Source organism: Danio aesculapii, chromosome 2 (assembly GCF_903798145.1).
Source record: "Danio aesculapii chromosome 2, fDanAes4.1, whole genome shotgun sequence".
NCBI classification, from domain to species: domain Eukaryota; kingdom Metazoa; phylum Chordata; class Actinopteri; order Cypriniformes; family Danionidae; genus Danio; species Danio aesculapii.
In genome coordinates this window covers 35,206,623-35,230,436 of record NC_079436.1, presented here as the reverse complement: position 1 = coordinate 35,230,436, position 23,814 = coordinate 35,206,623, and the positions used below count along the sequence as shown (strand labels likewise).

General features: G+C 35.0%; 1 protein-coding gene across 2 annotated transcripts in view; it reads left to right on the top strand.

Moving 5' to 3' along the window:
- The first annotated feature begins 21,309 nt into the window (after positions 1-21,309).
- The window catches only part of tnn (tenascin N), a 58,174-nt gene continuing 55,669 nt past the window's right edge, over positions 21,310-23,814 (top strand). Inside the window, exon 1 of one of the 2 annotated variants that reach the window (XM_056478032.1) lies at positions 21,310-21,470. The gene's annotated coding sequence lies outside the window, so the exon portion shown is untranslated. The remainder of the gene's footprint in view (positions 21,471-23,814) is intronic. The other variant, XM_056478037.1, reaches the window with a different exon arrangement.

The window sequence follows — 23,814 nt, the reverse complement described above, 5'->3', positions numbered from 1 at the left end:
AACTTATAAAGTAGGATTTTATACTACATCCCTAATACTACCCAATACCTAAACTAACCAACTATATCAACTATTACTAACTATTTATATGCGGCAAATTAGTAGTTTATGGAGATAAATATCCCAGTCAATGGTTTGTTAATAGCGAGAATTGTACCTTAAAGGCAACAGTGCTAACCACTGAGCCACCATGCAACCAGACTGACTTTTCATTCCTGTCTATTTTTAAATTATTGTTAGATGTCTATGAGATTTTTACTGACAACCCAAACATCTTTGTTTTAGCCAAGATGTCTATGTTTGGATGCCTATTAGATATCTTTTTCACACAACAAAAGCAAAAGCAAAATGTCTGTGTACTACATGTGCTGCTTTTCTAAATTCAATATCTGCAACTCTGTCATCTGAATACTTCTAAAGCAAAGGCTTCAAAAAATATTTAGCACATTTCCTGCTGTTCACAGGCCACTTGAAATCCTAGTTGCTTTTAAATGAGATCAATGCTTTCCAAAAACAAAGCAGACCCAGTCAGGGCTTTGTTCTTTAACAAATAAAAAATTAAATACATCGGTGTGAAGGGCTTGACTTCCACTGAATTCATATTCAGACATTCCATGCTGATCCCCACTGGAGTGTGAAAATCAGAAACAAAACTGAACCTTGATGTGACTGTGAAACCCATGAGTTTGAGATCAACATTTTGTAAGCTAAATCTTTTCTTTTTCTTTCTTTCTTTCTTTCTTTCTTTCTTTCTTTCTTTCTTTCTTTCTTTCTTTCTTTCTTTCTTTCTTTCTTTCTTTCTTTCTTTCTTTCTTTCTTTCTTTCTTTGTCTTGTTTTTCTGGGCAAATAACTTTCATATCTGATAAATGTCATGCAAGATGTCAAGATATGCTTTTGAATAATCTTGTTTTCCATCATATCAATTTATGTCCATTGGCAGATATTGTTTTCTTGTTTAAAGCAAAAACAGTCATTTAATTTTTTGAAACATTTTTATAATATGTAATAAGCAACCCAGGTTCATTATTGATACGTACCCCTTTATACATTTCTGGAGAATGCGAAATACATCAGGCATGTGATCAGCCAAAGACAAAAAAGAAGGAACACACAATACATATATTCATTCATTCATTCATTCATTTTTCTTTTCGGCTTAGTCCCTTTATTAATCTGGGGTTGCCACAGTGGAATGAACCGCCAACTTGTGGGGGAAACCAGAACATCTGGAGGAAACCCACGCAAATATGTATATTTCTGTGTGTTTTTAAATAATAACTAATCATAGAAATAATAATTCTAAAAATAATAATAAAGAATATTCTTTATGTAAATGTGTGATATTAGCCACACAATTAAGTTTATTTTTTGTTAGATGTTTATCAGTTTAATAAACACCCAAGTAATATGTAATAGGCCTACTTTGTACCTCAATGTCGGGACAGATCCACACACTGCCACTAGATGACGCCACTAACTCGGTTAGTTCTCTTGTGTCCACAGAATATAAACTTTACTGTAATTTAGTACTCTTTATTCTACGTGATAAATAAACTACTAGTCAGTCAACAATTCGAACTGTAAAAATATGGATTTATCTATAATGTGCATAGAACGCACAAGGTCATGACATACAAATGTAAGAGTGGAAAAAGTGCACAGCCGCGCACACATTCAAAACTATTTTACAAGCTTGAATAAGGTCAGCGGCTTCATCATACACGCACATTAAAGGACTACACAATATCATTATGTTATATACACAGTAGGTCTACAGTTACATCGCTGAATGACGTAAACAAAGCAGTTACTGCTCCTTTCTCGGCACAATGATGAATAGTGAAGGTGCAAAGCATCAGATTGTCAGCTTTGATGACAATAAACCTCAATGAGACACCCCCCACCTTCAAAAAAAACCTTTGGATTTACACAAATTAAAGGGGTCACTTCACTGAGCTAGGAAATCACGGAAATCCGCATATATACGGACGAATCACAGCCCTTATACATTTTAAGAGGTACATCTGCTCTTCTCACGGAAATCCACCAGAGGCCGCTGTCGACTGACTGACTGACCAATCTGACAGATCACCCCCACCCACCCCCTTCTCTAAACCCAACTGATAGTGTTTTTAAAAAGCAATCAAGAAAAAAATAGCCATATGATTTTTACCATGTTTTCAGATATTACCACGCTCTCACCCTGTTAGTTACTTGTTTATTTAAATTTTTTTCCTTTTGTTTTTGTCTTACCTGCTTTTTGGAACCATTCTTTGCTAGATTCGAACCCTATCATTGTGGTTAACTCCGCTCTGTGTCTCAAGTCTGCCGACGTACTTGGCGAGCCACTTGACAAACTGGCAACAGTGAAAAAGCCGTCACCACGGAGGTAAGTGGTTGGCTGGTAGCGCGAAAAGAAACAGAAGCCATCCGCGGCATCATAATGCATCGTAGCGTTTGGATGAAAGAAAAAATGCAGCCATACCTGTACATACCTTTGGCTACATAATTCGTGCTCTCCAGAAATGTATACGGGGGTACGTATTCACAACGAGCCTGTCTTGCAACCTGTTATGATACTTGGAAAAACTAAGCTTACGTTAACGTTTAACGTAAGAGTTAACGTTTAAGTCATTTTCTTCTAAATTTAGTTTGATTCATTCATTCATTCATTTTTTTTTCAGCTTAGTCCCTTTATTAATCCGGGGTCGCCACAGCGAAATGAACCGCCAACTTATACAGCCTTTGTTTTATGCAGCGGATGCCCTTCCAGCTGCAACCCATCACTGGGAAACACATACACACTTATTCACACACACATACACTACGAACAATTTAGCCTACCCAATTCACCTGTACCACAGGTCTTTGGACTGTGGGGGAAACCGGAGCACACGGAGGAAACCCATGCGAACGCAGGGAGAACATGCAAACTCCACACAGAAAGGCCAACTGACCCAGCCGAGGCTCAAACCAGCGACCTCCTTGCTGTGAGGCGACTGCACTGCCTACTGCGCCACTGCGTCGCCGATCCAAAAAACATTAAGAAAGAAACAATTGCTGCATCGCTTTAATTCTGTGTTATTTTTACATTTTTAAATCAGATGTTGGTATTTTAATTGATCAGCAAAAAATTTTGTTTGTTTGCTTATAGGCAGTGTCCATATGTGTGACATGTCTCAATAACAAAAGCCTGTCTTAAAGCACAAGTTTCCCAGGTGCACTTGAAGGCATATTTCAGAAAGTTCCCACAAATTTCACTTAAAAGAAATTCAGACACTGCACACATGTGGACATGCATGCTCTGAGCTCTTTACCATATGTCGTAACAGGTGATTTGCATATGTAACCTCAAGATTGTTTATTTTCCACATCAGTCTAGCTTTCTGGACCAGTGGCTTTTAACGTTTGTTTTGATTCTTAACAACAGAGAAGTCATTCATATCTGCTCTATAGCTCTTTTGTGCAAAAACTTTATTTTGATGGTTCCCTTTAGAAAGTATGTTGACTATAACTTAGAGCAATTTAAAAAACTATTCACAGCATTACTCGACTATATGTTAGGGGGAGTAGAAAAAATGGATGTACTTGTAAAGATATTCATAGTGAAATCAGAGACTTGCATAAATACAAGAAATTGTGTTTCGTTGCAAATCACTAATTAGTGGTGCAAGAAATATAAAATAAAACACACAATGTAAAAAATACTGAAGAAATTAAATTAACTTGTTAGTTTTTACAAATGTAAGTGGATTGAACAAAAAAATATGTTAAAAACCTCAAGAATTGTGTTGTTTCAACTCATTTTAAATAAGTTGTTAACATTAAGTTGTTAAATAAGTTGTTAAACAAGTAAGCTAACATTAAACATAATTTTTAGTGCAATAAATTGTCATTTGAAACACTAAAATATTCAATCAACAAGCAACTAAAGTCATTTGAAGAAATACTTTTGTTTGTCTTTCTTTCTTTTTCTCTTTCTTTCTTTCTTTTCTTTCTTTCTTTCTTTCTTTCTTTCTTTCTTTCTTTCTTTCTTTCTTTCTTTCTTTCTTTCTTTCTTTCTTTCTTTCTTTCTTTCTTTCTTTCTTTCTTTCTTTCCTTGATTAAACTTAAATACTGTACATCTTTTCATGCTGACATCAGTTTAAAAAGAACACACACCGCACAGACTTGTTCCCGTTTGTTCACCATGTTCATTAACTTTTTTTATAATTTCTTTTTTTATTTTGACATGATTTCATGTTTTTTTTTATATAAGAGGGCTAAAAGATGTATTGCATGCTACATGAGGTTTCTTTTGCTAATTGTCCCACAATAATGACAAATATCTAATGGTTTTTACTACATACTTTATCCTAAGGTACTTAAAACCCTAAAGAGCACTGAGTACTAAGTGACTTCTTTTCTTGCTTTTTTTCACAACAAGCACATTGGATTCAGAAAGGTCTGGCACATGATTTTTTTTTTTACATATAATAAAAAACTATATTTGGTACACTGTAAAAAGTGACCATTGACTTAGAAAATGCACATGGATCATTTACTTAAAACAGCAAGAAAACCTGTTGCCTTAAAACTATTAAATTAAAGTCCACTCATTTTTTAAAATCAATGGTCAAAATCAACTAATTGCTTTTTACAATATTAATGTCAGTGTGAACTGGAACTTGTACAGAGGTGTGCGCTGTAAAGATTTGACTTTAAGTAGCAAAAACTACTTGAATAAATAACGTCAACATAACTACTGTACATTATTTTAATGTCATTCATTCATTCATTTTCTTTTCGGCTTAGTCCCTTTATTAATCAGGGGTCGCCACAGCGGAATGAACTGCCAACTTCTCCAGCATATTGTTTACATAATGGATGTCCTCCCAGCATGGGGAAACACCCCTACACTCTTGCATTCACACTCACACATACACTACGGCCAATTTAGCTTATTCAATTCACCTATAGCGCATGTCTTTGGACTGTGGGGGAAACCGGAGAACCCGGAAGAAACCCACACATACACGGGGAGATCATGCAAACTCCACACAGAAATGCCAACTGACCCAGCCGAGGCTCGAACCAGCGACCTTCTTGCTGTGAGGCAACAGCTCTACCCACAGTCCCACCGTGCTGCTTATTTTAAGGTCATAGATCAAACCACAATTTATTTATATTTCCTAGCATAAATGACTTATTTATAAAATATATAAATTTTTTTATAAAAATATATTTAATAATGAAACTAATACACAATCCATTTTGATTGTCAATCAAATCAAAAGCTGTTTTAAGCTCTGAAAAAGTTATGTAAAACACTGCTTTATCCATGTCATTTTTAACTCTGTTCATACACAAACTTTGTTTTGAGGGTATAGTCACATTTTAGACAAAATCTGACTTGTATATTGCGTGACATTAAACTAGTAAATCGATTGAAATTGTATCTCAAAATATCAACAACCACAATCAATCAATCAATCAATCAATCAATCAATCAATCAATCAATAAATCAATAAATGTAGTGCATTTTCATCAAAACATTGTAGCAATGGATTTTTATATGAAACTCCAACACGATCTCACGGCAATTCGTAACTTTTTTATTTAGTGGCTAATTTGTATGAATTCGTATAATCTCATTCGTACAATTTAGTATGATTTGCTTATCCCCCAATGACAGTTGGGTTTAGGAGGGGGAATGGGTGCCACGCCTCCTTTTTAAAATCAAACATTTTCATACAACTGAACTCATTCGTACGAATTAGCCACTAAATTGACAAAACGTAAAATAGTTATGTTTCCTCGTGAGATCAGGTTGGAAACTCAACATTCGTTTGTTTTTAAGTGATTTTAATTTGTGGAAAATTAGTTGTGGTAAGTTTACATCCAGTTCAAATAAGAGCTGCTAAGGCCTCAAAGGTGTGTCTTTGTTGTTTTGGGTATTGGTGAGGTTTAGAGCATTCGTGAATCCAAGAAAAAATGTGCACGTACTAACCAGATTTTCCAAGCCAGCCATGACTTGCTCATCCTCCAATACAATGCTGAAGTTCTCATGATCGTCCCTCTGGCAGACAGCAAATTTCTGCGCATCATCGCACTGCAAACCAAACATTACATTTATTATTATGCAATTTTGCAGTTATAATTTTCATTTGTTTAAGGTTTCTTGACAAGAGTCTATAATTCAAAGACATCAGTAAATAAACCAGTTCTATATACCTCTTCCAACTCTCCAAAATGATTGAGTGGACTGTGCTGACTGAGATTATAACATAAACCCAAGTATAGTTTGACTAAAAATGAACAGGATGTTTCCAAAATGTATTCTATTTACATTAGTGACACTATAGTGTAAAAAAGAAACAGGTTCATGAAAACAAACCATAACGATGATTTTAATGCATTCAACAAAGTAGTGCATGAGCTGTTTTTGTAAAAAATATCAAAATATAAAGTGCAGTTTTCTAAAAAAACATAAATATCTAAAACGGTTTAAGACACTTACATTGTAAACTTTGCAATGAGGTCTTTCTCCTTTTTATACAAATAGACCAACAATAGAGGACAACATATCCTTTTTTAACAATTAAAGAAAATATGCACGTTGTTTTTAATGATCACACTACTTTATTAAAGATATTTTTATTAAAGAAAGTTTAAAGCCTCAAGATTCAATCGGTCAGACTTGGTCATCAAACCTTTTTTTGGTGGATTAATATGCACAGAATAATTATCAATCGATAATTATTAACATTGTTTTCTTTCACAAAGACTATAAGCCTTGTGATCACTTATTGAATTATTTGTATTTCCTGTATTATTACTTGTCTGTTAAAGGACTATTAACATAAAGAAGACAGACCACTAGTAAAGAGAAATGATTGATACAGTATGTACGTTATCAAATTACTTCCTAAAGTTGGCTGTCGGAATTGTGTTACGGCGACCAGCATTTTTGACAAACTCATTATTGACTTTTTTGATCAACGTAGCTTTGCTAACTTTCCACCGCACTTACTTTTGTTTCATTCAGCCCTCCAGCTATGAGGTGAAGCCCCTTTTGGACTCGAGGTCAAGGTTTTCCTCAATGCTGGAATGTGCTGCATTGCTCCCTCAGGATGGTGTCAATCAAGTAGCAGGGGACTGATGCCTACCCCTCGCTGAACGAGTCCATATTTCGACGGAAGCCACCGTTCCTCTGCGTCTCCATGGGTCAGTGCATGTTTTTATCTGTGTTTTGCACTCCGGTCCTTCTGTTCAACAGATGCTGTAGCTGATGAATAGAAAAAAAAAGTGAGAACATCCATCCCGAAGTCACATTTAAGTAGAGTGTCTACTTCAGTAAACAAACAAGGGCTCCTTAGAATGAGTTATTAACGTTCAACCTCCAATCTCCGCAAAGAAGCACGACAAGTATTTGATTAATGTTTTGTCCCCGACGAATGTCTGCTTATGGCATTAGATTAAGAAATAGAGACATCAGAGGGAATGAACCTTGCACGGCCAACCATCACAATCAGAGCGATCCCGCTTTCCAAACCTAACTGTTAATCCCATCAATCACAGCACAAGGACTTTTATGATGAGTAGAATCCAAAATGAAATATAAAATGATAACTGGGACATTAGGCCTCTTTAGTGTTTTTTTTTTTGTATGACCATCTGTGAATTCGTTCAAAGGGACCACCAAGGTTAACAGGAAGCGTGTTCTCAGGAAACCTCAGTGGAGCAGAGAAACCCAACACAATACTGTGGAGTAAACCTCACAAAATCTTCTTTTATTGACTCTGGTAATTGAGAATAGTCTGCAGAAAGAAAGAAAAAATCTGCAGGTCGGCGTGTGTTTCTGACCTGTTTTAACCATTTAACTTGGTTGGCAAATTTAATCTGTAGATGTTTTGGGGGAGCTGCCATTGGGCCAGATTGCTTGACTGATTTCTTCATGCTGCGGTGCATTATTTTTCAACAGTACATCTATATTTTGTGGCTGTATGGAGTTGTGGACAGCTTAAGTTTTGTATTTCTGCACCCACCTGAGTGCATTGGTGTGGGGATATCTGATTTAACATGGAGAATGCGAATGGTGAAGTACTTTAGTTCATTTGATAAGACTACTGGAAACATTTCACACATGATCTTGCATGATCTGTCTTCTGGATACAATGTTTTTAAATGCACTTTTAGTTGCAGTATGAGGCATTTTATTATGTAAAAACAAGAAACATTTAAACTGTTCATATAGGCCTACTTGCACTTGAAATTAATCTGAGTTAAATATGGACAATCCTAACCATTTCGTAAAATTTATTCTAAAATGTATTTATATTTATACAGTATTTATATATTTTATTTATTCAAATAATAAATAAATAAATGATTGCATGAATGAATAAATAATTAAATAAACGAATAAATCAAGTTCATTTACATTATTCAATGTTTTAAATGACGCCCATATACTCACTATCTATTTTATTTGATCAAACATACAAAAAAGAAAAACAAGTAATATTGTAAGATACGCTAATCGGCCACTTTATTAGGTACACCTCCTACTCAATGCATTTAGGCATGTAGACATGGTCAAGACAATCTGCTGCAGTTCAGACCAAGCATCAGATTGGGGAAGAAAGGTGATTTAAGTGACTTTGAACGTGGCATGGTAGTTGGTGCCAGGCGGGCTGGTCTGAGTATTTCAGAAACTGCTGATCTACTAGGATTTTCATGCAAAACCATCTCTAGGGTTTACAGAGAATGGTCAGAATAAGAGAAAATATCCAGTGAGCTGCAGTTCTGTGGACGCAAATGCATTGTTGATGCCAGAGGTCAGAGGAGAATGGCCAGACTGACTTGAGCTGAAAAAAAAGGCAACAGTAACTCAAATAACCACTCGTTACAACTGAGGCATGCAGAAGAGCATCTCTGAACACACAACACGTCAGACCTTGAGGCGGATGGGCTACAGCAGCAGAAGACCACACCGGATATCACTCCTGTCATCTAAAAACAGGAAACTGAGGCTACAATTCGCACAGGCTAACCAGAATTGGACAATGGAAGATTGGAAAAATGTTGCTGTATTATTGCTGACCATATCCATCCCTTTATGAACAGTGTACCCATCTTCTGATGGTTACTTCCAGCTGGATAATGCACCATGTCATAAAAAGTGAATCATCTCAGGCTGGTTTCTTAAATATGACAATGAGTTCACTTTATTTAAATGTCCTCCACAGTCACCAGATCTCAATCCAATAGAGCACCTTTGGCATGTGGTGGAATGGGAGATTCGCATCATGGATGTGCAGCCGTCAAATCTGGACCAAGTCAATATAAATAAAAATCTCTGTTCAAAAAAATCTATTTCCAGTACCTTGTTGAACCTATGCCACGAAGAATTAAAGTAGTTCTGAAGGAAAAAGCGGGTCCAATACAGTACTAGTATGGTGTACCAAATAAAGTGTATTTTTCCATTTCTATGGTAATAAATTGGAAAATACTATTTACTCTTATTCAAACCTATTTAAGCTGATTTTTAAAAAGTCATTTTATCTGTATGATTTTTGAACGGGTAATGACTGAGATTTGATTTTTGAACCAATTAGTAGTTTGAACTACATATTTGAGTGAACAATTCAATAGCTAACTTCTACACAAATACATTTGTTTGTTTTGGATTGAATGCGTGAACAAACTGATTCAGTGAATAATTCAATGCTTCAATCAGACACTTATGCTGGTGTAATTGTATGGCCTTCATCAAGAGTCACTGAAAAGGAACATGCTAACAAAGAAAATCTGAGTGATTCACAAACGATGAAAAGAGCCAGTGCTGTTGGATTGTCAGCTTCTTAGGCCATGTGGGACACTTCTTTTCAGAGATTTGACCTCTGCTATAGCTATAAAGAAAGAATGCATTTTTTTGCGGCATGCAGTGCGGCAGAAACAGCATGCTTCTAGTCAAGTGTCCAGATCACATTATATCTGAGAAGGTAAAAAAAAACACAGTGGCCAACGAGAAACAGGTGAGAGAAGACATGCGTTGAACTCTTGGAGGGAGGTGAGCTCTTTTTGTACTGCAGAAATACTTTTATCAGGTTATTACGTGACATTTTGAGGCCCTTTGCCATTAAGATGGTTAGGGCCATATGAAACATTTTGAATTCTGTATTATTTTTCTTTCTCCTCTTCTCCCATTTCTATTTTTCTGGTATGCATTCTTATGCTGTTTTGTTTTCTTCATCTGTGTTTTGGACACAATTTTAATGGGTAAAAATACATAATAATTACTATAATTAATAATAATTAATTATTTTATTCCTGTTCAAATGAAAAAATGAACAGTTTTGTAATTATATTATATTATATTACTTCATTTGTGTACCGTAATCCCTGTACTTTAATGTGACATGAAACATTTAGACATTTATGCACATCAAATTAGTTCATTACTTACAATCAGTTCAAATTTCCCACCTAGAATTTCATTCACCATTCAATTTTTTTACATGCAGACCCAGAGTCTGTGCAGATCCTGCATAACTAAGAGATTTATATTGCTTTGAGTCAGCAGTGTTCAAGTAAAGTTTATTTATAAGCTAATTTCAAGAGGATAACGTGCTTATGATTGACCACAGCTAGTCCCGTATAAGCTTTATGATTTACCAATCAAATGATTCCTAATTCACCATAAATGACCATACCAGTTTTCTTTCTTTTGAAGAATACCCCCTTCCACCCCTACTCCTCCCCCTTTTCCTAAATGGGATGGCACGGCGGCCCAGTGGTTAGCACTGTGGCCTCACAGAAAGAATGTCCCTGGTTCAAGTCCTTACCCGGTCAGTCGAAGTTTCTGTGTGAAGTTTACATGTTCTCTATGTGCTCACGGTTTCCCCTGGGTTCCCCCCAACATCCAAAGACATGTGACAAAAATGAATTGACTAATCCAAATTGGCACCATAGATCTGCTCCTAGTCAGCAGTATATCACTTCATACCAATTCCTTATTTGGTCATTAGCTATAAACAGCAGTAGAGTTCTCGAGATCTACCTAAGCTCAAACTTCCCTCTTGTCCTGCAAAAGGGAGGGAGCCCCAGGATCTTATAAGCTTGAAATGAAGTTTCATTTTCCCCTAACCAATTAAAACTTTTACTTTTATTGGTTTAGCCTCTCTGAGCTCATCTTACCTTATCCTACAGTGGAAATGCAATCAATACGTTCAATACGTCTTCAATACGTTTAGAGGCTCTAAGCTCAATTGCATTAACACAAGAAACTGTTTCGAAACCATTGTTGGTTACTTTAAAAAATTACATCCATGTAGAAATATTTATTTATATTTTGTTTCACATAATTAGATTTATTTATTTTTTGCAAGTACACCATCTTTGGAAGTAGATGTCTGTTTATGCATAGAACATCACTATTTACTCAACCTAAAAGTTGTCCCAAACACAAAAGAAGTCCTTTTAAAAAGTGTTAAAAACACAACCCAGCCTTATTCTGAAAATGTACCGCTATAAACATTTCTGGAGAGCGCCAAATGCATCTCAGGAGGGAAGTTTTTTGCAGTTTTTGTTTTCGTGACTCCACCAGAGGCTGCTGTGTACAGTTTTCGAGATCTCAAATTTCTCCTGCGAGTGCCACCCATGCCTGCTGTTCTCAAGTAAATCCACCAGCGGCCGCTGTCGACTGACTGACTGACTGAATGATGGATCGACTGACTCACCCTCCTCCTTCCCTAAACCCAACCAATAGTGTTTTTAAAAGCACCGATTAACCCCTCCCCCCTTCCCAAAACCCAACCGTAGTGTTTTAAAAAGCAATCCAGAAAAAGAAAAGCCCTCGCCTGATTTTTACCACATTTTCAGATTTTGCCACATTCTCACCTTTTTACTTGTTTATTTTATTTTTCGGCTTCTGTTTTTGTTTTTTTTCTGCTTTCTGGAACCATTTCTCGCCGCACTCGAATCCTGTCATCAGGGTCGTCTCTGCATCTCAAGTCCACCGATGCAACTGGACAAACTGGCAACAGCAGGAAAGCTGTCCACACAGAGGTAAGCGGTCAGCTAGTAAGCGCGAAAAAGAACGGCATCATACTGCCCCATAGCGTTATAATATGATTCACAGAAATGTTAATTTAAATAACTTATTTTGTGCAAAAAGCAAAGTTTGGAACCATTTGAGGGTGCGTAAAAAGTGAGTAAATAGAAAATTTTGGGTGAAAATCGAAAACGCCAGTGAGCGGTAACAGCGGCTAATTCATAATTTGAATAATCTCACTCTTATATTTTAGTACAATTTGCTCATCTCCCAATGAGGGGCTGGTTTAAAGGAGGGGATTGGGGGTACATCTCCAATTAAAACCGTATGTTTTCATACAAATGAAATCATAGAATTCATACAAATTTGTTACTTTTCGGACAATATATAAATTACTTATGTTTCCTCATCAGATCAGGGAATGTTTGTGACAACTGAATGATGAGTAAACAATGACAGAATTTTCAGATTTGGGTGAACTGTCCATTTAACTTCTGTATTAGTTTCACAAAGAGAAAGACTGATGACAGCCTTGATAAAGAAATATCAATGACTTTTTTTCAGGTTTACAGCATGCTGTTTGAAAGAGTCCTGCAATGGATTTAAAAGACATCAGCTTCACAGAAGTCTGATTCAATGAGATGGCACAGATGTGAAGAAAGCTTTTTGTGCTGAACTTAAAGGTCACCTGCATGCTGGCATGTTTATTGCCATACATATTCCTGCGCTGAGTTACAACAGCAATTTTACTTAAATCTGTTTGTTCAATTAAGGCCATCAGTCAGCTTAACGAAGAGCAAATTGTTAATAGTAGGATCGCATTTTCTCAGATCGTTAATGCTAAATATGTCTTGGTTCAATGAATAGAGGATTGCATGACAATGTTGGAGGACATCCCATTCGGTTTCTCCACCAATGCTTTGGAAAATGTGTATTATGATCCCTGCAATGGAGATCGACAGATAGATGAATGGATAACATATCTCGAAACCTGCTGTTGACAGTGTGATCTAGAATATGGGATGTGTGTCTCACACGTGTGTGATTTTGTCGAAGGTTTATTTGCAGAGCTCGAGACCTTATGGCTTCGATTTAAATTTCGTTTTCCTTCTCGGTTCTGTTATGGTGGGGTTGACCTTCAAAACCAGCCTAATAAACCCCAGAAGCATTCCATCTAAATATGTTAAAGTGCAGAGATTTAATTTTCTTTGATAGATTTCCTTGCGGCTTGTCTTTGTAGCCTTAGGTCTCTGCGCTCCTGGTAGACTTTAAAACAAACACGCTCTAATAAGTTTAACTTCCAGCAGAAGAAAGATGGGCCATGCAGCTATATTACACCTCAGAGTGTAAACACGAGGTCTGCTTATAAATGGCATTTATGTTTTTATAGCTACAGCTTATTACTAAGTAATTGTGATCATCATAAACCTCCAGCGTAGCAATGAGCATTTTTTCCTTCTCCTTATCCCTTCGATTTTTTTTTATCCTCCAGACCTCTCACGTAGTCTTTGCTGAAATATATCCCTGTTTCCTTAATACACAAACTCTTGCTGAGACACCGCCTCATAAAAATCATGGTGAAAGCCATAAGTCTGCTTCACGCTATGCCACATTTCTGCTGCATTCTTGTACACAAACACTGGCGGCCAAACACATTAATCAGTGTACACAGATCCTCTTTTCAAATAAACGGAGAGAGAGACAGAGAAAGGGTTGTTGGGGCAAAAAAGAGTGACGGATGAAAGTCGTATTTCTTTTGCGGGTATCGTCTCAATAGGAGAGTTGAAAAACTGCAAAACAATTCAATAATTCAAAAGGGAAACGGGTTTGATATATTTGAGGATGTGTCAGGCGGGACCTCCAACATGTGTACCTCTCAAAGAGTAAATGATTTAAAGCTTTCTGGAAAATCGAAAACATGCGGCATCCAGATCTTGACTTCAAAACGAGTATTTCATTCTAATGCAGTTCACGGGAATGGGGGTATTTAATTAATAAGGCCACATTACATTTTTAATCAAATGTTTGGGGTCAGTAAGATTTTCAGGGGAAAATCACATGCACGCACGCACGCACGCACGCACGCACGCACGCACGCACGCACGCACGCACGCACGCACGCACACACACACACACACACACACACACAGTTAAAGTCAGAAATATTAGCCCCCTCTTGAATTTTTTTATTTTTTTTTTTATATTTCCACAATGATTAACAGATTCAGGAAATTTTCATAGTATGTCTGATAATATTTTTTTAAAATATTAAAAGTCTTATTTGTTTTATTTCAGCTAGAATAAAACAGTTTGAAATTTCTTTAATAACCATTTTAGGTCAAAATTATTAACCCCTTTAAGCTATATTTTTTCCGATAGTTTACAGAACAAACCATTGTTAAAAATCTTCTCTCTAATAAACAAAAATTGGGGAAAAAAAATTAACCGGGGGGCTAATAATTCAGACTTCAACTAATATATATATATATATATATATATATATATATATATATATATATATATATATATATATATATATATATATATTATATATATATACATACATACATACATACATACATACATACATACATACATACATACATACATACATACATACATACATACATACACATACATACATACATCCATACATATTCACTGAGAAATGTATAAAAATATTCATTTTCAAAATGGGGTGTACTCATTTATGCTGAGCACTATATATATTATGTTAACTAGGCAGGTTAGGGTAACTAGGCAAGTTATTGTATAACGACGGTTTGTTATGTAGACTATCGAAAAATGTATAGCTTAAAGGGGCTAATAATTTTGACCTTAAAATGTTTAAAAAAAAAAAATGTTAAACTGCTTTTATTCTAGCCGAAATAAAACAAATAAGACTTTCTCCTGAAGTAAAAACATTATCAGACATACACTGAAAAAGATTATTCAAAGATGATTCCTTGGATACAATTTTTTTTATGTTAAGTGGTTGTAAACAATTAATTTGGGTTGAATTTAAACAAAATTTTTTTTACATATTATTACATTTAATTTGTTTGTTTAAATTCAACACAAACTAATTGTTTGCAACGGTTTTGCAGACATACATTTTTTCTGTGTACTGTGAAAATTTCCTGGCTCTGTTTAACATCATTTGGGAAATATTGAAAATAGAAAAAAGGGGGGCTAATAATTCTGACTTCAACTGTACACACACACACACACACACACACACACACACACACACACACACACACACACACACACACATACACATACACATATATATATATATATATATATAATCATGACTGTCAGTGAAATGTTACTTTAGTAAATCATTTAAAGATTATCAGAAATAATAAAATGAAATATATATGAAAATATAAAAGATGCACAAAATATTCATAATTTAGTAAATTTCTCAAATTTTACAATATTACTGTGCAATCTCAATATTACTGTTGTTAATGTTGCATTTTTGACTAAGTAAATGTTTAATTTGTCATAATAGACTAATAACAGACTTTCTTAAATAAATCTATAATAATAATAATAACAATAATAATGATGATGATAATAATAATAATAATAATAATAATAATAATAATAATAATAATAATAATAATAACAATGACTTGCATGACTTAATTATTTTAAACTGAATGTTTAAAAAAAGCTGCTCTTTTAATGAAAGTGAATAGTGACCATTCTCAAACCCTAACCCTAAATTTAACCCTAACCCTACTTCATTGGCCTCCCACACAGTTGTAATTTGAGTTTCAGAAGGCTTGGAATACAGCAAATAATATTTATGCTTTAGTGTGCCTTTTGTTCTTTATGGAGCGTGTCAGTCTCTGGTCACCATTCATTTTTACAGTTAAAGCAACACAGAGGTACTCTTAATGTTTTACAGAACAAAAGCACAGAACTTTGAAAGACATTTTCCAATGCCATTAGCAGAAATTCCCCAAAAATATCTTCCCATTTGGAAACAGATCTACATATTTATTCTCAACATTTTATAATGTCAACTTTATTTCCCAATCACACCCTCAAATAATGATAAAATTGATTTTATTGTTAATATTATTAGTCTCAAAATGTTTTGTGTATATTACGGAGCATTCACAGCTGATATGCACTAGACTTCATGCCTTTTCTAAATTCAGATTTAAACCGTACCTTCTTTTAGCCTGTCAGTTCCTTCAGTGTTCAAACCATAGTGTTGCAGTTAAAAAGCAAAGCGGCATGTAATTAAAACCGGTAGTGACAGCGCTTGCTCTGCTATAAATTATAATTAAAGACACAGACCCACACGCAATCACTTACCCAGAAAATCCCTGCAGAACGAGAGCTACTGTAAACTAGCATGCCTTTGTTTCATATAGCTTGACATTTGCTGACTGCAGAACAGTTTCTCCCTGTTCTTATTCCCTACATATTCCAACCACATGTAAAAGTATCCAAATATTTATGGAGACGATCAGGTGTGCCAAAGACTTTTTTTTATAGTGTTCAGGGTCTACTTTTAGCCCATAACAAATGAAACATTGAGTATGTCAGAGCTGCTGTGGGACTGAAGGGATGGTTGAGGCCTGTAATTGTGATTTTGCTCAGTGACGACATTCTTTGAAAGTGCTCCAAGAGGAAGCTGCTGCCGTTTCTATCTGTTCGAGAAAGAATATATGGTCACATTATGTATAAAGCTGGACCCCTGCTTTCCTTTAAAAAACATTACACCTGGCCTGCTCTCCAGTTTCAGTCCAAGTATTTCACCTCTGTGTAACACAACACCCAACAGATGCCTGGGAAATTATAGCCAAACAAGCTCAGTGATGACTTTGATAATTGGTCTTCTGTTGCACGTACGATTTTGATTATAGGCTGACAGAAATATATGTGGAGTTGGTGTGGAAACAAATAATTTGGTCCAAATCTGTTTTCTTTTACTATGCATTGTTGTGTAATTTGTAATATTTATGAATGATAGATACGTTTGGACCCTGTGATTTCCATGATCGCGGATGGAGCTGCAGAATCCGACATTAAAAATGGATTACAATGCTGAAACTGAAACATTTTGATGAATAAATCAAATGTAGTGTCGTATAATCGAATTGTGATGTAGAGAAGAGTCTATCAATATTAAACAGCAAAAAAGATTATTTAAATTCTGCAAGTGTTGTATGTGGAGTTGAATTGATGCCATGGTTTGTTTTTGTAAACTTTTTCAGCACCTATTGTCACAGGACATCAACACACAAACTTCAATACTGCTCTTTTATTTGAGAAAAATGTGTCATGTCATGTATTCACAGTTAGTAAGAATAGTAAAGTTTTCTGCCTTACATTTCTGTAGACTAACTAACTAACTAACTAACTAACTAACTAACTAACTAACTAACTAACTAACTAACTGGGTTTTTGCAGGTGTCACCAAGTTAAATTAAAGACTTTTTAAGACCATTATGAATGAAAATTTAGACTTATACAGGGCTAAATGCTAAGGATTTTTTTTTTCAAATATCCCAGTTAGAAAAGATTTTAACTTGCCCACTCAAAACATTTGTTGAAATGTTGTAGTTTGTGATTTTTTTTGCAATATTTTGCATGAATTTAATTGTATTATCTTTCCATCTATTTATTTATTTATTCTTTAAAATGCTGAATGTAAGTGAAATAAATTACTTTAGTAAATATCAAATATCATAAATAATAAAATGAAATAAATATACAAATATAAATGATAAACAAATATTAATAATTTACATTTAATTTATGGTTATAATAAAATTTAAAACTTATTTGAAATGGTTTGAATATCTCAATTTTACTGTTGTTAATTATTATTATATATTACATATCGTATAAACGCGACGCGGTGGCGCAGTGGGTAGCACGTTCGCCTCACAGCAAGAATGACACTGGTTCGAGCCTCGGCTGGGTCAGTTGGCATTTCTGTGTGGAGTTTGCATCTTCTCCCCGTGTTCATGTGGGTTTCCTCTGGGTGCTCCAGTTTCCCGCACAAGTCCAAAGATATGTGGTGAGATGAATTGGGTAATGGACGTTTCCCAGTGATGGTTTGTGGCTGAAAGGGCATCCGCTGCGTAAAACATATGCTGGATAAGTTTTCGCTGTGGCGACCCCAGATTAATTAAGGGACTAAGCCAAAAAGAAAATGAATGAATGAATGAAATATAATATATATGAAAAAACTGTTAATATTAAAATAATCATAATATAAATTATTAAGTTGTGAGCAAGTCACTTTGGGTTTCTGCAGGTTTCACCAAGTTTAATTTAAGACATTTTTAAGACCATTATAAAGGATATTTTAGACTAATACAAGGCTAAATGATTTTTGTTTTCTAATATTTCAGTTAGAAAAGATTTTTACTTGCCCTATGAAAAATGATAAAAATTAATTGATACATTTAATAATGCAATAATAATAATTGTTTTATTTTTTTTTTATTACATTTTTTTAAATTAATTATATTCATTCACAAACCATATAGCCCTTACCAAGAATAGAACAAAACATAGTGGTCAATTACTTCAGTCTACAATAATAATAATAGCTTAATAATAAAAAAATATAGGTCAGTATCTTCAGCAGTAAATAAATGGAGAACTTTAAAGCAAATGTTACTGTAAGGAAAGTAATTAAATGCTATTTTTAAATAAAAAGTTTAAAGTTTTATTGAGACGGATTGTTGGTGATTGTATGGGTGTTAATTCCCAGATTGAGTAGGTATACATGAACAAAGAAAAATTAAGACCAGTTAGATAGATACAAACATGATTTTAAGACGTTTTAAGACCCCACGGATACCCTGAACTAATTAAATAGATTAAATTAGTAAGTAATTAAATAATCATAATCAAATAAATAATAATTAAATATGATTATTAAAAATAAATGCCACAGTTTTTCCTCCATATTTTAATTTTAGTAAAAAAAAAATGCTTGAAATTTAAGAAAAAAGTCATCCTAATTTAATAAAGCCATAGTAATAAATTATTATTAATTTGATTATGTGTCAGGATTACAATTTAAAACAGGAAATTAGAATACGTTTTTAAAAATGTTTTGGAAAAAGAATACAGATGTTTATATTGCCTAATATACAGTGCATCCAGAAAGATTTTATAGCGCTTCACTTTTTCCACATTTTTTTATGTTACAGCTTTTTTCCAAAATGGATTAAATTCATTTATTTCCTCAAAATTCTACACACAATACCCCATAATGACAATGTGAAAAAAGATTTTTTTGAAATTGTTGCAAATTTATCACAAATAAAAAACCTGAAAAATCACATTTACAGAAGTATTTACAGCCTTTGCTCAATACTTTGTTGATGCACCTTTGGCAGCAAATACAGACTCAAGTCTATTTTAATATGATGCCACAAGCTTGGCACACCTGTCTTTGGGAATCTTTGCCCATTCCTCTTTGCAGTACCTCTCAAGCTCTATCAGGTTGGATGGGAAGCTACAGTGGACAGCCATTTTCAGATCTTTCCAGAGATGTTCAATAGGATTTAGGTCTGGGCTCTGGTTGGACCACTCAAGGACATTCACCTAGTTGTTGTGAAGTCATTCCATTGATATTTTGGTGGCGTGCTTTGGGTCATTGTCCTGCTGGAAGATGAACCGTCGCCCCAGTCTGATGTCAAGAGCACTCTGAAGCAGGTTTTCATTCAGGATATCTCTGTACATTGCTGCATTCATCTTTCCCTCTTTCCTGACTAGTCTTCCAGTTTCTGCTGCTGAAAAACATCCCCACAGCATGATGCTGCCACCACCATGACTCACTGTAGGGATGGTATTAGCCGGGTGATGAGCGGTGCCTGGTTTTTTCCAAACGTAACACCTGGCATTCACTCACATAAGTACAATTTTAGTCTCATCAGACCAGAGAAGTTCGTTTCTTATGGTCTGAGAGTCCTTCAGATGCCTTTTGGCAAATTCCAGGTGGGGAGTGGCTTCCGTCTGGCCACTCTACCATACAGGCCTGATTGGTGCATTGCTGCACAGATGGTTGTCCTTCTGTAAGGTTCTCCTCTCTCCACAGAAGAACGCTGGAGCTCAGACAGAGTGACCCTCGGGTTATTGATCACCTCCCTGACTAAGGCCCTTCTCCCCCGATCACTCAGCTTAGATGGCCGGTCAGCTCTAGGAAGAGTCCTGGTGGTTCCAAACATCTTCCACTTACAGATGATGGAGGCCACTGTGCTCATTGGAACTTTCAATGCAGCAGAAAGTTTTCTGTAACCTTCTCCAGCCTTGTGCCTCGAGACAATCCTGTCTCGGAGGTCTACAGACTATTCCTTTGTCTTCATGCTTGGTTTGTGCTTTGACATGCACTATCAACCCTGGGACCTTATATAGACAGGTGTAAGCCTTTGCAAATCATGTCCAATCAACTGAATTTACCACAGGTGAACTCCAATTAAGCTGCTGAAACATCTCAAGAATGATCAGTGGAAACAGAATGTACCTGAGCTCAATTTAGAGCTTCATGGCAAAGGCTGTGAATACTTCTGTACATGTGATTTTTCAGGTTTTTCCATTTTTAATAAAATTTATAACAATTTCAAGAAATCTTTTTTCACATTGTCATTATGGGGTATTGTGTGTAGAATCTTGAGGAAATAAATTAATTTAATCCATTTTGGAAAAAGGCTGTAACAAAAAAATGTGGAAAAAAGTGTATTTCTGATATGCTTACATTTTATTCATTTGACCATATGCCTGCATTTTCATATATTTTCCTAATGTTCAACTGCAAGTTCAGCACAACATCATTTTAAGCAGCACGAAGCCAAAAAGGTGTAAAATAAATAATGCATTAATTTCCATTTGTACACTTATTCCACTTTTCAAATCAAGATGGAAATTTATGAAAAGGACACATAAAAACATCACTCCTACGACCATGTAGTTCGACGCTTTAAGTTCTGGACTATGTTGACTTTGGCTCTACAAGCCTGTCAGTAGCTATATATCACAATTCCTGGAAAACATTGATTTGCAGTGCTGCTGTAAGAAAAGCTCTGAAATAAAAATGGCATGTTCATTAAAATCTACCTGTGAGAGCTGGCAGTTATAAGCACAGTCTAGTCTTATTAAGTTTGTGTTTAATGAAATAAGTTCCAGACAATGTCCAGCAGAGAAGTGTCTCATTACCTCCCTCAGTCGTTTTTTGGGAGTCTCTGAAGCCACACCCAGGCTGGCCATTGGCTCAGGGCTGCAATGAGGACATTTAAAGTGTTTGAAGGCAGAGAGCTGGAGGACTCGGGACATTGCTGGTCAGGAGGGCCCTGAATGCCCAGTCTGAGCTTGTAAACAGGTGCTTGCAGTAATAGACGTCAGGCAGTGAGCAGGAAAATTACTGTGGCTGGGAATATTCTGGGGTAAGGCATCTGCAGATTCATTATAGCCTGTGCATGAGCCTTTTCACTTTTTACAGCCTTAAACAAGTTGTTTAAATCAGTTTGAGTCACATTATAATGTTTGTAAAGATAAAGTAAAAACTTTTATTTTATGAATAATTAATTGGTGTGTTGTTTTTCCTATACTTTGCCAACTCTTGCTAACTATGCATTTTTAATTTGCTATAAAAGGCAATGTCAAACACCTTTTGTGAGTGAAGAAGATTTATTTAAGTAAAAAAAATTATTTAATGTTTTAATCAATTTAACGTAATTTGTTATTAAAAGGCAGATTAGGAAAATATTGTGCACTAATATGCTGCAAATCAAAGTTTATTCTTGTTTGAATCAAAGTTTAAAAGTTTAAGAAGCATTGAGAGTGAATTAGATGTGTTATTTGGTGTATTCTCTGATTTGAAAGGACAATCGACTTCATGTTAGTTAATACTGTTCAGTGAATATATTAAAATTACTTATGATTTATATATTTTGCACACCAATGGGTGTCCCAAGCTTGACAATATCCCTTTGACTGCCCGCTCCACCAAATGGTTGTCCATGTTTTTACTGTTTTAAATAATGACTGTTAAAGTCATTTAAAGGATGTTTTAAAGCACTAATCCACTTGATTTTAGTTTTATTGTAAAATAAAAACAAGAAAACATGTTAAATGAAAATCTGAAATATTTTATGGCATACTTCAAAAAATAAAGATGATTTACTATCCAAAAATATTTTATTTTGATTATGTTTTTAAATAAATAGGTCTTGTATTAATTCCGGTACTTTTACCATCAACCAATATATCAACCATTTGGTAGAGGTTGATATTTTAGAAATTATGGGACATTAGGAGTTAAGAAATGCAATCCAATTGTTTTTCTCTTGGTGGTGTAGTTAAAGGCATGGACAATGCATTATTGTGGGCAGCATGATTTAAAAATTAAAAAAAAAAATTTTTGTTCATGGTGGTTTAATATTATTGATTAAAAAGTAAATAAATAAATATATAAAAAGTACACTGTATGTTAATGAACAAAATAATAATTTTGTAATACTTTATGTATGCTTATGGATTTCTTCTAGCAAATTAGCATATTAAGATATTATTATATATATATATATATATATACACACACACACACACACACACACACAGTATACAATGCTCAGCATATACAAGTACACCCCTCACAAATCTATCTTTTAATTTCAAATTTTTAATAGGAAGCTATACAATATTTTATTTGTGCATATACATTAGATTAGTCAGTACTGAAGCCAAATCTGGAGCTTATCTAACAAAATAACTTACGATAACGGTCCAAAAACTTGTACAGCCAAACTTATACATTATAGAAAAATATTAAATACTAATTTTAAAAAGAGAAAAAAATCAAGAGAAGCAAAACCAATTGAAATTTTATAGCTTGAACATTTTTTTTCAAAATTTTGCTTGAATTTAACTGTATTATCTTTTAATTTCTAAATATATTTGGTGACTAAAATATTATGTTAATAAATATATCTGTTTAATAAATCTGTTTTGTTTAAATGCACCAAAATACATTGTCCATAATCAATGAGAAATGGATACAAATATTAATTTTCAAAACGGGGTGTACTCAATTATGCTGAGCACTGTATATACCATAGTACATACAGAATATATTAGTAAATCTAGTCTAAAAACATCTAAAAATAGTAAATCTGCTGTTTATAATATGTAATATGAGTGGAAAATGAGCTTGTCAAGTCTCTGTCTCTCTATTTCTTACTCATTCCTTCTCCATGCATTTTTCCCCAAGCCATATGCATACTACTTAACCTGCTCGGACCCCGCTTTCATATAAGATCTAAGCTTCATCCTCGTCGCCTGTCAGATTAGCAGCAAAGGCTACTGTTTTGGCTTCAGGTACTATCAGAAGCCCAGATCAGATGAACAGCAGATGTTGCATTCAGCCCACTGGAGGTTTACTATATGCTGCCTGCACACTGCACATTACTAACAGAGTTGATTTTCGGCATCTGAAAGATCCTCTAAGGCTGCTGTGGTTTCTTTCCCCAGTGGTACATATCGTGAAGAGGAAATGAGTCTCTACCTAGACTTAAGCTTAATTGCTTTCAGCTCTCATCAGCTGAAGAGCGGAGGGGAAAAATCACTAGTCCTGCATGTTTGCGGCTCACAGACTGCACTCCTCACCTCTGTTCCTCTTCTCTACGTGCATCCGTAAACCCAGAATCCCCTTCCTAATGGTGCAGCCAGGGCTCCGCTTCAGATGCGGAGGAACAGACTGTCTTTGTCTTCTTTTTAATGTGTCTCAGG